General features: G+C 39.2%; 1 long non-coding RNA gene across 2 annotated transcripts in view; it reads left to right on the top strand.

The window, feature by feature from the left end:
- Positions 1-10,442, top strand: part of LOC124520762 (uncharacterized) — a 43,764-nt gene extending 33,322 nt beyond the window's left edge. Inside the window, exons 4-5 of one of the 2 annotated variants that reach the window (XR_006964398.1) lie at positions 5,052-5,187; positions 10,374-10,442. This is a non-coding gene — a long non-coding RNA (uncharacterized LOC124520762). Of the gene's footprint in view, positions 1-5,051; positions 5,188-6,906; positions 6,941-10,373 lie in introns of those variants that run through there. The other variant, XR_006964399.1, reaches the window with a different exon arrangement.
- Positions 10,443-17,164: the final 6,722 nt, after the last annotated feature.

The raw sequence follows: 17,164 nt of genomic DNA, 5'->3' as shown, positions 1-17,164 counted from the left end.
GATACCAACACTTTATCCAATATGTCATTTGGAAATATCTTTCCCATTCCATTGGTTGCCTTTTAGTTTTGTTGATTGTTTCCTTTGCAGTGCAGAAGCTTTTTATCTTGATGAGGTCCCAATATTCATTTTTGTTTTTAATTCCCTTGTCTTTGGGGATGTATCAAGCAAGAAATTGCTTCAGATGAGGTCAAAGAGGTTGTTGCCTGCTTTCTTCTCTAGGGTTTTGATGATTCCCTGTCTCACATTCAGGTCTTTCATCCATTTTGAGTTTATTTTGGTGTATGCTGTAAGAAAGTGGTCTAGTTTCATTCTTCTGCATGTTGCTGTCCAGTTCTCCCAGCACCATTTGCTAAAGAGACAGACTTTTTCCATTGGATACGCTTTCCTGATTTGTCAAAGATTAGTTGGCCATACATTTGTGGGTCCAATTCTGGGTTCTCTATTCTATTCCACTGGTTTATGTGTCTGTTTTTGTGCCAATACCACACCGTCTTGATGATTGCAGCTTTGTAGTAGAGGCTAAAGTCTGGGATTGTGATGCCTCCTGCTTTGGTTTTCTTCTTCAATATTACTTTGGCTATTCGGGGTCTTTTGTGGTTCCATACAAATTTTAGGATTGCTTGTTCTAGGTTCAAGAAGAAGGCTGGTGCAATTTTGATTGGTATTGCATTGAGTGTGTAGATTGCTTTGGGTATTATTGACATTTTAACAATATTTCTTCTTCCAATCCATGAGCATGGAATATTTTTCCATTTCTTTGTGTCTTCTTCAATTTCCTTCATAAGTTTTCTATAGTTTTCAGCATACAGATCTTTTACATATTTGGTTAGGTTTATTCCTAGGTATTTTATAGTTCTTGGTGTAATTGTAAATGGGATCAATTTCTTGATTTCTCTTTCTGTTGCTTCATTATTGGTGTATAAAAATGCAACTGATTTTTGCACATTGATTTTGTACCCAGTGACTTTGCTGAATTCATGTATCAATTCTAGCAGCCTTGAGTCTTTTGGGTTTTCCATGTAGAGTATCATGTTGTCTGTGAAAAGTGAAAGTTTGACTTCTTCTTTGCTCATTTTGATGTCTTTTATTTCATTTTATTGTCTGATTGCTGATGCTAGGACTTCCAACACTATGTTAAACAGCAGTGGTGAGAGTAGACATCCCTGTCATGTTCCTGATCTCAAGGGGAAAGCTTTCAGTTTTTTCCCCTTGGAGTTGATATTATCTGTGGGCTTTTCATATATGGCTTTTATGATGTTTAGGTATGTTCCTTCTATCCCAACTTTTTTGAGGGTTTTTTTTAAAGAAAGGATTTGTCCATTTGTCAAATGCTTTTTTCTGTATCTATTGATAGGATCATATGGTTCTTATCCTTTCTTTTATTAGTGTGATGCATCACATTGATTGATTTGTGGATATTGAACCATCGCTGCAGCCCAGGAATGAAACCCACTTGATTATGGTGAATAGTTGTTTTTATATGCTGTCGAATTCGATTTGCTAGTATCTTGTTGCCAATTTTTGCATCCATGTTCATTGGGGATATTGGCCTGTAATTCTTTTTTTGTGGTATCTCTGCCTGGTTTGGGAAGCAAAGTAATGTTGGCTTTATAGAATGAGTCTGAAAGTTTTCCTTCCATTTCTATTTTTTGGAAGAGCTTGAGAAGAGTAGGTATTAACTCTGCTTTAAATGTCTGGTAGAATTCCCCAGGGAAGCCATCTGGTCCAAGACGCTTATTTGTTGGGAGATTTTTGGTAACTGATTCAATTTTGCCGCTAGTTATGGGTCTGTTCAAATTTTCTATTTCTTCCCATTTGAGTTTTGGTAGTGTGTGGGTGTCTAGGAATTTGTCCATTTATTCCAGATTGTCCAGTTTGTTGGCATATAATTTTTCATAGTATTCCCTGATAATTGCTTGTATTTCTGAGGGATTGGTTGTGATAAATGCATTTTCATTCGCGATTTTATCTATTTGGGTCCTCTCTCTTTTCTGAGAAGTCTGGCTAGGGGTTTATCAATTTTGTTTATTTTTTTTTTTAAAACAGCTCTTAGTTTCATTGATCTGTTACTGTGTTTTTGGATTTTATATTGTTTATTTCTGCTCTGATATTTATTATTTCTCTTCTTCTCCTTGCTTTGCGGTTTCTTTGTTGTTCTGATTCTAGTTCCTTTAGGTATGCTGTTAAATTTTGTATTTGGGATTTTTCTTGTTCCTTGAGATAGGCTGGATTGCTATGTATTTTCTTCTTAGGACTGCCTTTGCTGTTTCCCAAAAGGTTTGGATTGTTGTGTTTTCATTTTCATTTGTTTCTATATATTTTTAAATTTCTTCTTTAATTACCTGGTTGACCCATTCATTCTTTAGTAGGATGTTCTTTAACCTCCATGCATTTGGAGGTTTTCCAAATTTCATAGCATTGTGATCCGAAAGTATGCATGGTATGATCTCAATTCTTTTCTATTTATTGAAGGCTGTTTTGTGACCCACTATATGATCTATCTTGGAGACTGTTCCATGTGCACTTGAGAAAAATGTATATTCTGCTGCTTTAGAATGAAAACTTCTCAATATATCTGTTAAATCCATCTGGTCCAGTGTAACATTCAGGGCCATTGTTTCTTTATTGATTTTCTGTCTAGATGATCTTTCCATTGTTGTAAGTGGAGTATTAAAGTCCCCTGCAATTACCACATTCTTACCAATAAGATTGTTTATGGTTGTGATTAATTGTTTTATATATTTGGGTGCTCTAGAATTTGGTGCATAAACATTTATAATTGTTAGCTCTTCTTGATGGATAGACCCTGTAATTATATAATGTCCTTCTTCATCTCTTGTTACAGCCTTTAGTTTAGACTCTAGTTTGTCTAATACAAGTATGGCTACTCTTTCTTTTGACTTCCAGTAGCATCATAGATCTGCATCCCCTCACTTTGCAATCTGAAGGTGTCCTCAGGTCTAAAATGGGTCTTTTGTGGACAGCAAATAGATGGGTCTTGTTTTTTAATCCATTCTGATATCCTGTGTCTTTTGATTGGAGCATTTTGTCCATTTACATTCAGTGTTATTATTGAAAGATACGGATTTAGAGTCATTGTGTTTTCTGTAGGTTTCATGCTTGTAGTGATGTCTCTGGTCCTTTGTGGTCCTTGCAACATTTCACTCACAGAATCCCCCTTAAGATCTCTTATAGGGCTGGTTTAGTGATGAACTCCTTCAGTTTTTGTTTGTCTGGGAAAACCTTTATCTCTCCTTCTGTTCTGAAAGACAGTCTTGCTGGATAAAGGATTCTTGGCTGCATATTTTTCCTATTCAGCATATTGAAAATTTCCTGCCACTCCTTTCTGGCCTGCTAAGTTTCATTAGATAGGTCTGCTACTACCCTTATGTGTCTACCCTTGTAGGTTATGGCCCATTTATTTCCAGTTGTTTTCAGAATTCTCTCTTTATCTTTGTATATTGCCAGTTTCACTATGATACTCAGTGTAGAAGATCGATTCAAGGTATGTCTGAAGGGAGTTCTCTGTGCCTCCTGGATTTCAATGTCTGTTTCCTTCACCAGATTGGGGAAATTCTCAGTTATGATTTGTCCAAGTACACCTTCAGCCCCTTTCTCTCTCTTCTTCTGAACTCCTGTGATCCAGATGTTGTTCCATTTCATTGAATCACTTACTTGTCTAATTCTCCCCTCGTGGTCCAGAATTTTTTTATCTCTCTTTTTCTCAGCTTCATCTTTTTCCATAATTTTATCTTCTGTTTCACTTAATGTCCCCTCTGCGTCTTCAATCCTCACTGTCACCACCTCTAGTTTATTTTGCACCTCATTTACAGCATTTTAAAATTCATCATGACTATTTTTTAGTTCCTTGGCCTCTGCAGCAATAGATTCTCTGTTGTCTTCTATGCTTTTTTCAAGCCTAGTTATTAATCTTATGACTATTATTCTAAATTCTTATTCAGTTATATTGCTTATATCTGTTTTGATCAATTCTTTAGCTGTCATTTCTTCCTTGAATTTCTTTTGAGGAGAATTCTTCCATTTCATCATTTTGGCCAGTTTTCTGTCTCTTATGTGTTTTAAAAGCTTGTTATGTGCCCTTCACCTGTGAGCACGATTGTATTAAAGAGGGGTCATACACTGTCCAGGGCCTGGCTGTTCAGGAGGTGTTTTTTGGAGAGTGTTACTTGCTCTCTGTTGTTGCGACTTTGGTTACTTTATCTCCCTGCTTGTAGTGATGGTTTGGGCCCTCCACCAGGTGTGCTTTGATTTGTTCATTTAGTAGCCCTGGAAAGGAAAACAAAGAAACAAAGAAACAACAAACAGAAAACAAAAACAAGCAAACACACAAACAAAACAAAAATTAAAAAACTAGAAACACCAGCTACAAGTAAACAACAGGGTGGAGACTGTACTAATGGTAGAGCCCTTATCCCATATAAAGGGAGAAATTACAGGGGTGGGGGAATATAAAATAAAAAAAAAAAAATTGACCAGACAGAGAAACTATATGGCTTAATTCAGAGAGAGAAAGAAAGGAAAATAAAGGAGGTGTAGAACATGTATCAAGAGAATAGATTAAACATGTCTGCTTAAAAAAACCAACAACCAGAGTAACCTGACTAGAGGAGGGAAGAGATAAGGAGAAACTGAAGGAAGAATATATGTATATAATAAGAGTTGTTTGCCACTTAACTCGGGCAGTGTAACAGCGCTGGTCTGGAGGAGGGGCTGTCTGGTTCGTCAGTGTCAATCCGCCTCCAGGTACCAGGCACGGAGGGGCGTGGTTTGGTGTCGACGGGTCCTGTGGGCCCGCTGTTGGTTCCCTGAAGCCCCACCTTGTTGGTGATGGGGAGAAAAATGGCGACACCCTTGTGTCTCCTCCACGGACCAGATATCCCAAACCGCTGTTTCAGGCTGTCCTCACTGTGCCCCAGGCGCAAATGAGGCAGTTTGTCCCACTCCGTGACTCCTGTGCCTCCCTGGTTCTTGGCTGGGATTTAAACCCTGATGTCTTAAAGATTTACGCTTTGTGTGCCTGGTTCCAGGGAGGAGCCGCCCCACCACCTCACAGTGCCTCACATGCAGTTTGTCCAGCTCCATCAACTTCCGCCTCCCTGGAGTTCAGCTGGGACTTAAAGCCCAGTGTCGTTGAGGTTCCAACTCCGTCAGCCCCGTTTTCAGGTAAGTGCTGCTCCTTTGAGCAGAATAGACACCTTGTTCCCACAGCACTCCAGGGAGGGTGTCACTTTCTCCCACTGTGGACTCTAGCCACCAAGCCTGGGGCTGGCTCCCTTCCTCCCCAGGTATGAACAGGGTAGCTGGGCCCAATCTGGAGAAAGCACTGAAGTTAGAGATTGGATCTTTCTCTGTCCCAGTCCGTGGTTTTTACAGTCCTATGCTTCCCCAGCCTCTCTTTCTCTTCCTTTTGTCTCTCTGCAGAAGGGGATCCCTCCTGTTCATTTGTTTTATCTCTTCCCAGTTTGCAATCACTCACCTATGGCCTGTTGGTTTGTCCTGGTGGGTCCCTGGAAGTGACTCTGTCACTTTGCTGCCTGGACTCCTGGAGTTCAAAGTCCTTTGGCCTCAATACTGCTTTGTCTGAGAGATGAGGGAACTTTGGATCCCCCTACTTCTCTCCCATGTTGGTCCCTCCCTCAAGTCAGAATAGTATTAACACTAAATATTCAGCTAACCAAATGTCATAACTAAATAGGACAGTCAAGATGCTGGAAATTGTGTATATGTGTTAACTAAGTCTTTACCATATGTAGTTGGACCAAAAGCCAATAAACAATCAATAATAAAAACCTAAAAAATTAAGAACATAAGCATGCTATTGAGAAATATGGAGCTAAATAAGAAAAGACATAATAAAAAGAGGAAATTTTAGGCGTTTCTGGGTAGTGAGAGGCAGGGGTGAGAAACTTACATAAATCTTGTAGAACTATTTTGGTTTTCTAAACCAAATACATTTTTTTTTAATTTTGAAAATAAAACAAAGATAATTCTAATCAGAAGGAACAGGTTTTCATAAAATATTCTGACTCATCCAGAGAGCTGTATCATGGCTGTAACAGAGGTTGGATGAGGGAGAGTTACAGTAAATGATAAAGTCAGGAGACCCAGCTTATAGAGCCATATGCTGAGTTTAGGATTTCAGCCTTAATCTTGGAAGATATGAAGGCTACCAAAAGATCTTAAACTTGAGAATGGCATGATCTTGGTTATTTTAGAAAGGTCAATCATGAAAGGTCAATAAAAGAAAAATTATTCTATTGCCCCCATGCTCCTGATAGACAATGTATAGTGCTTGGGAGAGGTGATTCCTTAGGATGTGGGTATCTGTGTCCTCAGAAACTGATTGTTCAGAGGTTGGCTGGGTGGGTTAGTGCTATGAAAAGCATCAACACTAAGTTCTCTCCTGTGGGAAGTTTACAAAAACTTCTTAAAGCTTGTAAAATCAGTGCAAGGAGATTCTGCTCACTGGCTGCAAAGCCCTGAAACAGGTAGGATGTCACAATGGGAGCCAGGAAGAAGGGATTTCATCAGGAGCAATGGTACACTCAAGACAATAGCTCCAAATATTAAAATGGGAAAATTGGCAAGGGTGATGTACAACTGATGTTTTTGTAATGTCAATCAAAATATTTGTCTTCTGGGGCACCTGGGTGGCTCAGTCGGTTGAGTGTCTGACTTCGGCTCAGGTCACGATCTCAAAGTTTGTGAGCTCGAGCCCCACGTCGGGCTCTGTGCTGACAGCTCAGAGCCTGGAGCCTGCTTCAGATTCTCTGTCTCCCTCTCTCTCTGCCCCTCCCCTGCTCATGCTCTGTCTCTCTCTATCTCAAAAATAAATAAAACTTTAAAAAAATTAAAAAAATATATATTTGTCTTCTTATCCAGATGGCCAACAGGCACATGAAAAGATGCTCGTCACTCCTCATCAGGGAAATACAGATCAAAACCACACTGAGATATCACCTCACGCCAGTCAGAGTGGCTAAAATGAACAAATCAGGAGACTATAGATGCTGGCGAGGATGTGGAGAAACGGGAACCCTCTTTCACTGTTGGTGGGAATGCAAACTGGTGCAGCCACTCTGGAAAACAGTGTGGAGGTTCCTCAAAAAGTTAAAAATAGATCTACCCTATGACCCAGCAATAGCACTGCTAGGAATTTACCCAAGGGGTACAGGAGTGCTGATGCATAAGGACACTTGTACCCCAATGTTTATAGCAGCACTTTCAACAATAGCCATATTATGGAAAGAGCCTAAATGTCCATCAACTGATGAATAGATAAAGAAACTGTGGTTTATATACACAATGGAACACTACTTGGCAATGAGAAAGAATGAAATGTGGCCTTTTGTAGCAACGTGGATGGAACTGGAGAGTGTTATGCTAAGTGAAAGAAGTCATACAGAGAAAGACAGATACCGTATGTTTTCACTCTTATGTGGATCCTGAGAAACTTAACCATGGGGGAGGGGAAGAAAGACCATGGGGGAGGGGAAGAAAAAAAAAGTTAGGGAGGGAGAGAGCCAAATCATAAGAGACTCTTAAAAACTGAAAATAAACTGAGGGTTGAAGGGGGGTGGGAGGGAGGGAGGGTGGGTGATGGGCATTGAGGAGGGCACCTGTTGGGATGAGCACTGGGTGTTGTATGGAAACCAATTTGACAATAAATTTCATATTAAAAAATATTTGTCTTCTGTAATTCTGAACATGTAGAAATGAAAAGCAATGTGAGTGGTAGATGGCTGGTATGGTGACAGCACACAGTTTGTCTGTGTATATATTTCCACAACAGTGTGCTTAAATTATGTTAGAAATCATAAACCTATAAAGAAATTAGAAAATATAAGCTAATAAACAAATAAATATGTACTTACTAACTGTAGTAGATGTCATGAAGGAAATGAGCAGGGACAAGGCCAATTTTGTGGCTCTATAATGCACTTGGTTGGTTTTTTTAAATAATTTTATTAAAAAATTTTTTTTTAGTTTACTTTTTTTTTTTTTGAGAAAGAGAAAGCAGGGGAGGGGCAAAGAGAGAGGGAGAGAGAGAATTTCAAGCAGGTTATCAGCACAGAGCCCCAGGCAGGGCTCAAACTCATGAACCATGTGATCATGACCTGAGCCAAAACCAAGAGTTGGGCGTTTAAATGAGCAACCCAGGTGGCCCTAATTTTATATTTTTATGTAATCTCTACACCCAACAGGGGGCTTGAACTCATAACCCCAAGATAAGACACACATGCTTTACCAGCTGAGCCAGTCAGGCACCCTTACAATGTACTTGTTGCCTAGGAGACTTGCCATTCTATTCCCAGCATTTCTACTCTCTAGGCTCCATCTCCACACAACACACTTTCATGTCCCCATGGCTTTGCTCAAGCTCTTTCCTCTACCTGAAAAGTCATTTTCCTTTATATTTACAAGTATAAACACTGCTTAGTCTTCAAAAACCCAGCAGATTTTCCCTTGTCCAGCTGGTAAGAGTCAAGCCCTCCACTCTCAATCCTGTTGTCACAGCTCATGTTACATTTTACCTGGCATTATAGTTACTTCCCGGTGAGATGATGGGCAGCTTAAGAGTGGGGACTGTGTTGGGGCACCTGGGTTGCTCAGTCAGTTAAGTGTCTGACTCTTGGTTTCAGCTCAGGTCATGATCTCACAGTTTGTGGGTTTGAGCCTCATATTGTGCTGACAGTGTGAAGCCTGCTTGGGATTCTCTCTCTCTCCCTCTCTCTGTCCCTCCCCTGCTCACTCTCTCTCTCTCTCTCTTTCAAAATAAATAGATAAATTAAAAAAAAAAAGAGTAGGGACTGTGTTTTACTCATTTCTGTTTCTCCCTATAGCTCTGTATGTAGGAGTTTAGTAATGCTTGGCTGAGATCTCCAAGGGCATCAAGTTCAAATGAAGAAACTATGAGTTATACTCATGAGTATGATTTGCTCTCTCAATTCCCCATGGAGGCTGCCCTTGGCTGCCTCAAATAGATGAGTCAGCTTTGTTGCTGATACTTCCATGGAGAAAGATGGCAGAAAAGGTGGGCAGGGTGCCTTCAAACTCTTGAGCATAATGTCTTCAGAATCTTGGAAGAAACAGAGGTGCTGAAATTTGGAAGGAGTAGGGAAGGAGTAGCTAAGGCTGCCTAGGCTGGCCTGTGCAGAATGAATAATTTCTTGTGCTTTTTAAAACCACACATTCCTATTATGTCAAATTGATTGATTTTCAATCCTAGCCCTGGTTCCAGGAAACACCTAGAAAAGCCATGACTCATTATTGTACCTCTGCAGTATTAGAAATACTCCATTTTCCAGCACTATCATCATCTGAAACTCAGGAAAAGATTCTGAAGCTAAGTCATTGTACTGAGGAAAGTAGGAATGAAAGGGAAATTCTGGCTCAATCTTAATTATATTAAGGCAGAATTTACTTACTCAGTGGTGTGATTTTTTTTTTTAATTTTTTTTTTCTTCCAACGTTTATTTTATTTTTAAGACAGAGAGAGACAGAGCATGAATGGGGGAGGGGCAGAGAGAGAGGGAGACACAGAATCAGAAACAGGCTCCAGGCTCTGAGCCATCAGCCCAGAGCCTGACGCGGGGCTCGAACTCCCGGACCGCGAGATCGTGACCTGGCTGAAGTCGGACGCTTAACCGACTGCGCCACCCAGGCGCCCCTCAGTGGTGTGATTTTTAGAGGCCCCCACCCCAAGTTTCCCTACATCCTGGATCCATTCCTAAAATTTTAGATTTTTATCTCATGATAATAAAAATTTTAATAATATTCCATATCTGGAAGATACAGTTTTATATTTTATATTGTTCTGTTAATTTGAACATGCTTTGAAGTGAAGTGGAATGTATCTTATAGAATCTTTCATTGAGAATATTTAATTTGGTTAAGAAGATGTTTCTTGATAAGCCACTTGGGATAGAAACAAAGATTTGGAAAAGGTTCAAGTGTAGACAGAGTTTCCCAGTGCAGGACAAGGGGAGAGTTTTTTCTAACTGTGCTAAGAATTAAAGGGAAAAGTAAGGTGAGTCAGAAGCAAAGAAGGTGGAGCTAGGCTCAGATATGTTGTCTGAAGTTTGGCTTCTATGCAAGTGTACTTGTTTATTGAATCTTTAGAAATTTACACTTAGAATTTTTTGCATAGACAAAATTAAACATGTAGCTTCTACTTTGAACTTTAGGTGAAATAATGCTCAGAAACCATGTAATTTTTATAACCACTTTCATGTGCTGTAATCAAATAATTGGATGTATTTTTGAGGATTTATCTACTTGCTCAAAGGTTTATGTGTGAAGGTAGCTGAACCAGGTGTGAAAACACTGAAAGAATATTTTTTTTCCAGGCCAATGAAACTTTAAAGGCAACATCAATAGATTTTATCATCAAATTGGAATTTCATATCAATGAGGACACCAAGAAAATACTGAAAAAGGTACAATAGTTGGAAATGAGAATTGTGAAATAGCCTATATGTCTCATCAAGTTGAAGTCTAGGATGATAATCTCAATGTAGTGTAGCAGAATATTGGAGGTAAATATTACTTAGTGAGCTGGGATTAATTTTGATCCTTCCCATCTGGCCCAAGACATACATTAACAATAAGCTGCCTGTGATGTAAATCAGATCCCAGTGCTCACAAGGCCTATCCACAATGGGGGAATAGCAGACACATGTTGTCTGCACAGCACCTCTCTCTCTGCACAGCCACTTGATCCCACACCTCTTATCACCTATTCAGTCCTCTTGACCTCAGCTGTCTCTGGTCCTGGTTCTGCGTGGACTCCAATGGATCTCACATGGGAGCAATCTGACAGTGCCGTGCTTTTCTGCTTATACCATGAAAGTTGTGCCTTCCACCCTTGGGTTCCACTGCACAAATAAAAAACTTTTCCATAAGTAAGCTAAAAAAGTTTTATCACTCATAACTGGGATCACTGGCTAACACAAGGGAGAAAATGTAGTGTGTCAGCTCCATTTAAAATGTTATCTTAATCCTCATCCAGATTTGAGAAGTGGAAATTATTCATTCTGTTTTCTAGATGAAGAAACTGAGAATCAGCAAAGGTAAGTAGCTGGGCCAAGCTCACATGGCTCTTAATTAATAGAACTATAACTTGAACTAGGTCTATCTAACTCTTAACACATTATTATTTCCACATAGCTTGTTGCCTCTCAAATACTGATAAGCTAAATAACTGAAATTAAATGCATAGGGTTTAAAAAAATTTTTTTTTTCAACGTTTATTTATTTTTGGGACAGAGAGAGACAGAGCATGAACGGGGGAGGGGCAGAGAGAGAGGGAGACACAGAATCGGAAACAGGCTCCAGGCTCTGAGCCATCAGCCCAGAGCCAGATGCGGGGCTCGAACTCCCGGACCGCGAGATCGTGACCTGGCTGAAGTCGGACGCTTAACCGACTGCGCCACCCAGGCGCCCCAATGCATAGGGTTTTTAAAAATTAGGATAAAGCCATTATCCAATTTAATAAAATTCAACTTTAAAAAGAGCAAAGAGCAACCCCATAGAAACCCAAAAAACACACAAAAATAATTGTGTAGTGGGGGCAAGAATGGAGAAGTGAATGTGGAATGAGAGTCAGGAAACTTGAACTTCAACCCTGGTCCTGCCAGTGATTGGCTGTGTAGTCTCAGGTAAGTCCCTTAAAGCCATGGAATTTAGAACAGAAAGAGACCTCAGATTACATTTTGTTCCATATGCTTGCTTGCCTTTTAGGAAAGTGGTACCCAAGCATTTCCAGTGAGGTTTGGCCAACATTGTGGCAGAGGGTGGTGGTGTCTCTTGGAAATATTAGTGCCCAAGGTGATTAATCTCAGGAGATAGTTTGTGCCCTCATACTGCTCTGCAACCACACAGCAGTCTTTCCCCCTTAACCTCTTCCTACTCTCAGGTTATTCAATTGTGTAATTCATTCTATACCATGGGAGAAAATTTTTCCTGAGTCCATCTGATAAATACTAATTCAGACTTCTCTTTCATGCTTTTATTCCCCAAAATCAATTCTGTTGAATGAGACCCTTTCTGATACATTAACAAGCAGAATAGCAAACACCTATATAGTTTCACTGTGTGCCACATATAGTTTCACTGTGTGCCACATATATTAATAATTATATTATTATAATTATAATTGTTTTTTTTAATTAAAAAAATTTATATCCAAATTAGTTAGCATATGGTGCAACAATGATTTCAGGAATAGATTCCTTAGTGCCCCTTACCCATTTAGCCCATCTCCTGTCCCACACCCCCCAGTAATTGTAAAATATATATATTTATGCTTTTGGTCCTTACAACAGCCGAATGAGGATAGTGCTATTATCACACTCATTTATGGATTAGGAAAATGAGATATGGAGAGGTTACTTGCCTAAGATGGTTCAGCTGGCAAGTAGTTGGAGACCTAGGGACTTCCTTTCACTGTGCCAAGGATATTCTGTGGGGCTTAGCTTTTTTAGGCCTTAGTTCTAATCTGTGAAAGGAGATGCAAACAAAATTTTGTTATTTCTCTATCTTGAAGTAATGGATGCATTCACTGTGGTGCCAGAAATATGTAACTTATTCTGTATTGTCTTTAATATTTACTTTTTGAATTAAGCTTTCTTGGAACTTCTCTCTCACTATCTTGTAATCAGTAGGCACCCAATGGGCAAAGTGGGAATGATGGAGACACTTCAAAGACTAGATCCTCAAACTAAATTAATTAATTAATTAATTAATTAATTAAAGTTGTGTGTCTTCCTCTTTGTTTTCTTTCCCAACATTAGGATCAGATGACAGAACATAAACCACTTTTGGCCCTGTCTTTACTCTTACATCTACTAGTGTATGACCTTGGCAAGACTGTTAACCAACTTGGATCTTACTCTTTCTTCATCTGGAAAGTGGGATAATTTGGCTAGATGACTTCTGCTATTTGTTCTGACTCTGAGAGTCTATAATTCCATCATATTTTCTTTACAATACTTAAGTTTTTTTTTCTTTTTTTTTTTGGAGACAGAAAGAAAGAAAGAGAAAGAGGGAGAGTGAGTGGGGAAGAGGGGCAGAGGGAGAGAGATAAATCTTAAGCAGCCTCCATGCTCAGTGTGGAGCCCAACACGGGGCTCGGAAATTAAGACTCTGATGCTTAACCGACTGAGCTACCCTGGTGCCCCTAGACATATTTCAATTTTTTTAATGAGAAAAGTTAATAAGGGGAAGAAAGAGCACCTGGGTGGCTCTGTTGGTTAAGCATCTGACTTTGGCTCAGGTCATGATCTCATGGTTCGTGAGTTTGAGCCCTGCATTGGGCTCCACACTGACAGTGCAGAGCCTGCTTGGGATTCTCTCTCACTCCCTGTCTCTCTACCCCTTCCCGTCCCCCACATACTCTTTCTCTCAAAATAAATAAGTAAACTTTAAAAAAAGAATTTAAAAAAATAAGGGGAAGAAAATATTTCTCAGGATAGGGTGAGCCCAAGACAAAAAGCAACAACTTGTTTGAAGTCACACATCCCTGAGCACACTCTGGTATGTTGACTTTCATTTTTCTTCCCCATATGGGGAAGGGCTCCAATGGAAAAAAAATTTTAATGTTATCTTGAATAAACAATGCTAGCTGCTCATATAGCTCATGTTGATACTTAAAGGAAAAGTCTTGATTAGGGAGCTAGTTTATTATTGTCTCAATAATACAGAACAATACTATATTATCATGCAAATTCCTTCATGACAAAGAGAGGACTTCTGGGGTTTCTTCTGTTCTTCATTGGGAAACTAGAATCAATACTCATTGGCAAACAGGAGTGAAATATTAATGATTACTGCTGAACATGAGCCAAATATGTGGTGGTCAAATCTTAAGATTCATACAGTAGCTTATTTTGTCTATCAGACAATAAACAAACAAATTAGAAATGTGTTTTTCTAGACAAGCCTACAAGAGCATTTTTTTCTTGTTTTTAATAACCAGTTCTCAGGGTGAAAAGACACCACTTTTCACCAACGGCATAAACACAAAGGCTGTAGAGTATAATTGCACTGAATGATAATTTAAAAATCCCTTAGTCCTTCAAATAATAATGTTAACTACCCTTATGAAAAATTAGCTATGCCACCTTCAAGGTGAGATAGGATGAAGTGAAGAGGGAATAGGAAACTCATGACTGGTCATTTGAGGTAGCCATGATGCCAGTCAAACTGCCATTCCAGGGTAAAGGCAAATGGAATTTTGGATATGAAGAGCTCATGAATTGATGTTTCCAAGGGCCTTTCTTAAGAGATATGCTAGAGGGCAAACTTCAGCCAACCAAAAGGCAGATGGAAAAAGGACAGGCAAAGCAATTTTTTTCTACTATTTCTGCTGCTAAAGGAAGTTTATAACTTCGTGCTGTTCTGAGCTGCATCTAAACAGTATAAGAAGTCTGTCTGCTGTCACACTGACAATGACAGTGATAGTGTCCATGCTGTCACAATATCCCTGGTAGTTTATACTTGTCATAGTATATCTATTTTGGTAGTTCAAGAAAATAATACTGTGCACAAAAATCACAAAGGATGGAAAATCAGCCAATGCAATTCATGCAGTGTTCTATAGGACCCTCTAATCTGGGTGAATGTTTGAATGAAGTGACTGCTAATATCCTTTTCACCAGTGATATTTGATGGTTTTATGGCTTTTTGACATGGCATAAATTACTCAAAACTTTGAAATGATTGTCACCACTTCCTTCTCAAAAAATTGTTTCCATGAACAATGAGGTTAATGCTGGCAAAGTATCATTTTTCAAACAGAGGAGCTATCTCAAAAGGAGGAGATACACACTGACATTTTTCAACCAGCTAAGCCTCTCTGCCCATGAAATAGAATCACATTATAAAGGTTGACTGAGCCTTGGGATACTCCTAATTTGAAAATTTTGGGAAAAGTCTTTGGAAACCTTTTCAATGGTTTGGGGCAACTTGAGGGTAGTCCTTATGATTCCCAACCTGAAAAGACCTTATAAACCATTTATTTGAATTCTACCATTTTCCAGAAGAAATCGAGGGAGAAGAGATTCAGAAGACTTGACTATAAAGTCCTACTGGAAGCAACCTACTGAGCTAGAGCCATATCAAGTCCTTTTTGCCTCCTGCACCAAGGGTTGTTTCAAATCTCTATTTTCCCCAAGTTCCTGAGTGTACCAACTTCCCCTTCACTCTCAACAAATGAATAGGTCTCCCTCCCACAGAAAAAATAGAAACTGTAAAACAAAAAATTTTTCAATTTCTTGCTACCAGCTCTGAATGGACAGCCACTTTTTGCACCTTCCCTACTGTGAAAGACAAGAGGAGGCCCCCTACTGTTAGATGCTCTGCTGTGTTACCATTTTCTCAGACTTGCCTGGAGCCATTATTACCTCATAGGGATCTTGGTCAACTGGTTATACCCTTACCCTGCTGTATCTTCAATCTCTTCTCTCTATTGGCTTTTCCACACTCAAGGAAACTTCAGCTTTAGCAGTTATGTTAGTCCTTTTAATAAAAAGAAAAAATAAGATTTGAAGTAAATATGTTCAGATTTGTTGATTCTGGTGGTGGGTACAATGGAATTTATTATTTTAAACTCTACCTTTTAGGGGCGCCTGGGTGGCGCAGTCGGTTAAGCGTCCGACTTCAGCCAGGTCACGATCTCGCGGTCCGTGAGTTCGAGCCCCGCGTCAGGCTCTGGGCTGATGGCTCGGAGCCTGGAGCCTGTTTCCGATTCTGTGTCTCCCTCTCTCTCTGCCCCTCCCCCGTTCATGCTCTGTCTCTCTCTGTCCCAAAAATAAATAAACGTTGAAAAAAAAAAAAAATTTAAACTCTACCTTTTATATCAATATTTTTTTTCTTCAAAAAATGAAAAAAACCCTGTGAGCATGTTATGGGCTCAGTAAAGATCAGAGACTATAACTGCAAAATAATATCCATCCACAGGGATTATACATAGCCACTGCTTTCTATAATTTTCACACTGAAGGAAGTTTTGGGCCCTGCTGACTGAACTTAAAAAGAAAAAGGAGAAAGAAAGAGAAAAGTGAATTGGAGAGAGTGTTCTGTTTACATTTGAGTAGGGAACTTCCAAAACTCCACTTTGGCAGCTGTGGGATGATTTAATTATAGGTGGTCCATAAAACTAGCTGGAAGTGATCATTTGGAATTTTAAAAACCTTTTCAGCAATGTTACTGAAAACATTATTAACCACCATAAAAACATAAAGAATGTCAAAGTTTATCCATTTATTGGATTCTCAAATACCTATTGGCAACTAGTATGCAAGACAAAATCAATGAGAAGATGGATCAATTTTGTATTTTCTGCTATTATATTATTTCTATTTTCATAAGGAAAATTTCAACTATTCTAGAAAAAAATATCTTACTTTGCCATTCCCAGATCCACAAAACCCCTCCTGTTTTTACCCATTCTTTCCTCCTTTCTTTCTGTTGGATGAAGAAACTGACCTCAATCCCCATTCAAGGCCAGTTTCACCCCCTGGGCCTGAGCCTTCCTTTCTCCATTCTTTTTGGGAACTCTACTCCATGTCTTGTCTCTTTTCTCTGTCTCCAATCTTTGCCTCTCCATTAAGTCATCCCCATAGTATTTAAACTTGTTTTCATTTTTGTCTCTTTAAAGAAATTTCTCCATTGAATTCACATTCATCTTGAGCAGACCTGTAATCTTTTCTCTTACCTTCACAACCAAACTTCTTGAAAGGAAATTTCTTAAGGAAAAAAAAAAAAAAAAAAACCAACCAGTAAGTGTCTACTCTTGATGTCCCCATTTCTTCAATCTCTCTCATTCCTCAACCCAGTCCATCTGGCACTGCCACCAGACCATGACTCCCTGTTTTACTATTGACCTGAGAGTCAGGACATTTAAGGGTGAGAAGAAAGCAACTTTCTTCTTTGTTAACATTTGTCTCCTCAGGGCTTGGACAAAATCTTGGGCAAATACCATAGTTTTTCTGTTTATTCTCAGGGATTAATAAAGAATTTCGTTTTTTTCCCCCAAAACAATCAAGATTCTTTATTAAACCAAGCCTGAGAAGGCTTCTATAAATTACCCAGTTGGAGTAGATGTTGAGGGATAATAAAAGTACTTCAAAAAATATAC

This window comes from Lynx rufus, unplaced genomic scaffold, assembly GCF_022079265.1.
Source record: "Lynx rufus isolate CCGP_SWC_20201006 ecotype Redwood Valley unplaced genomic scaffold, mLynRuf1.p SCAF_3, whole genome shotgun sequence".
Taxonomy (NCBI): Eukaryota; Metazoa; Chordata; class Mammalia; order Carnivora; family Felidae; genus Lynx; species Lynx rufus.
Note: the sequence above shows the minus strand (reverse complement) of the source record. Positions and strands in the feature narration are given on the sequence as shown.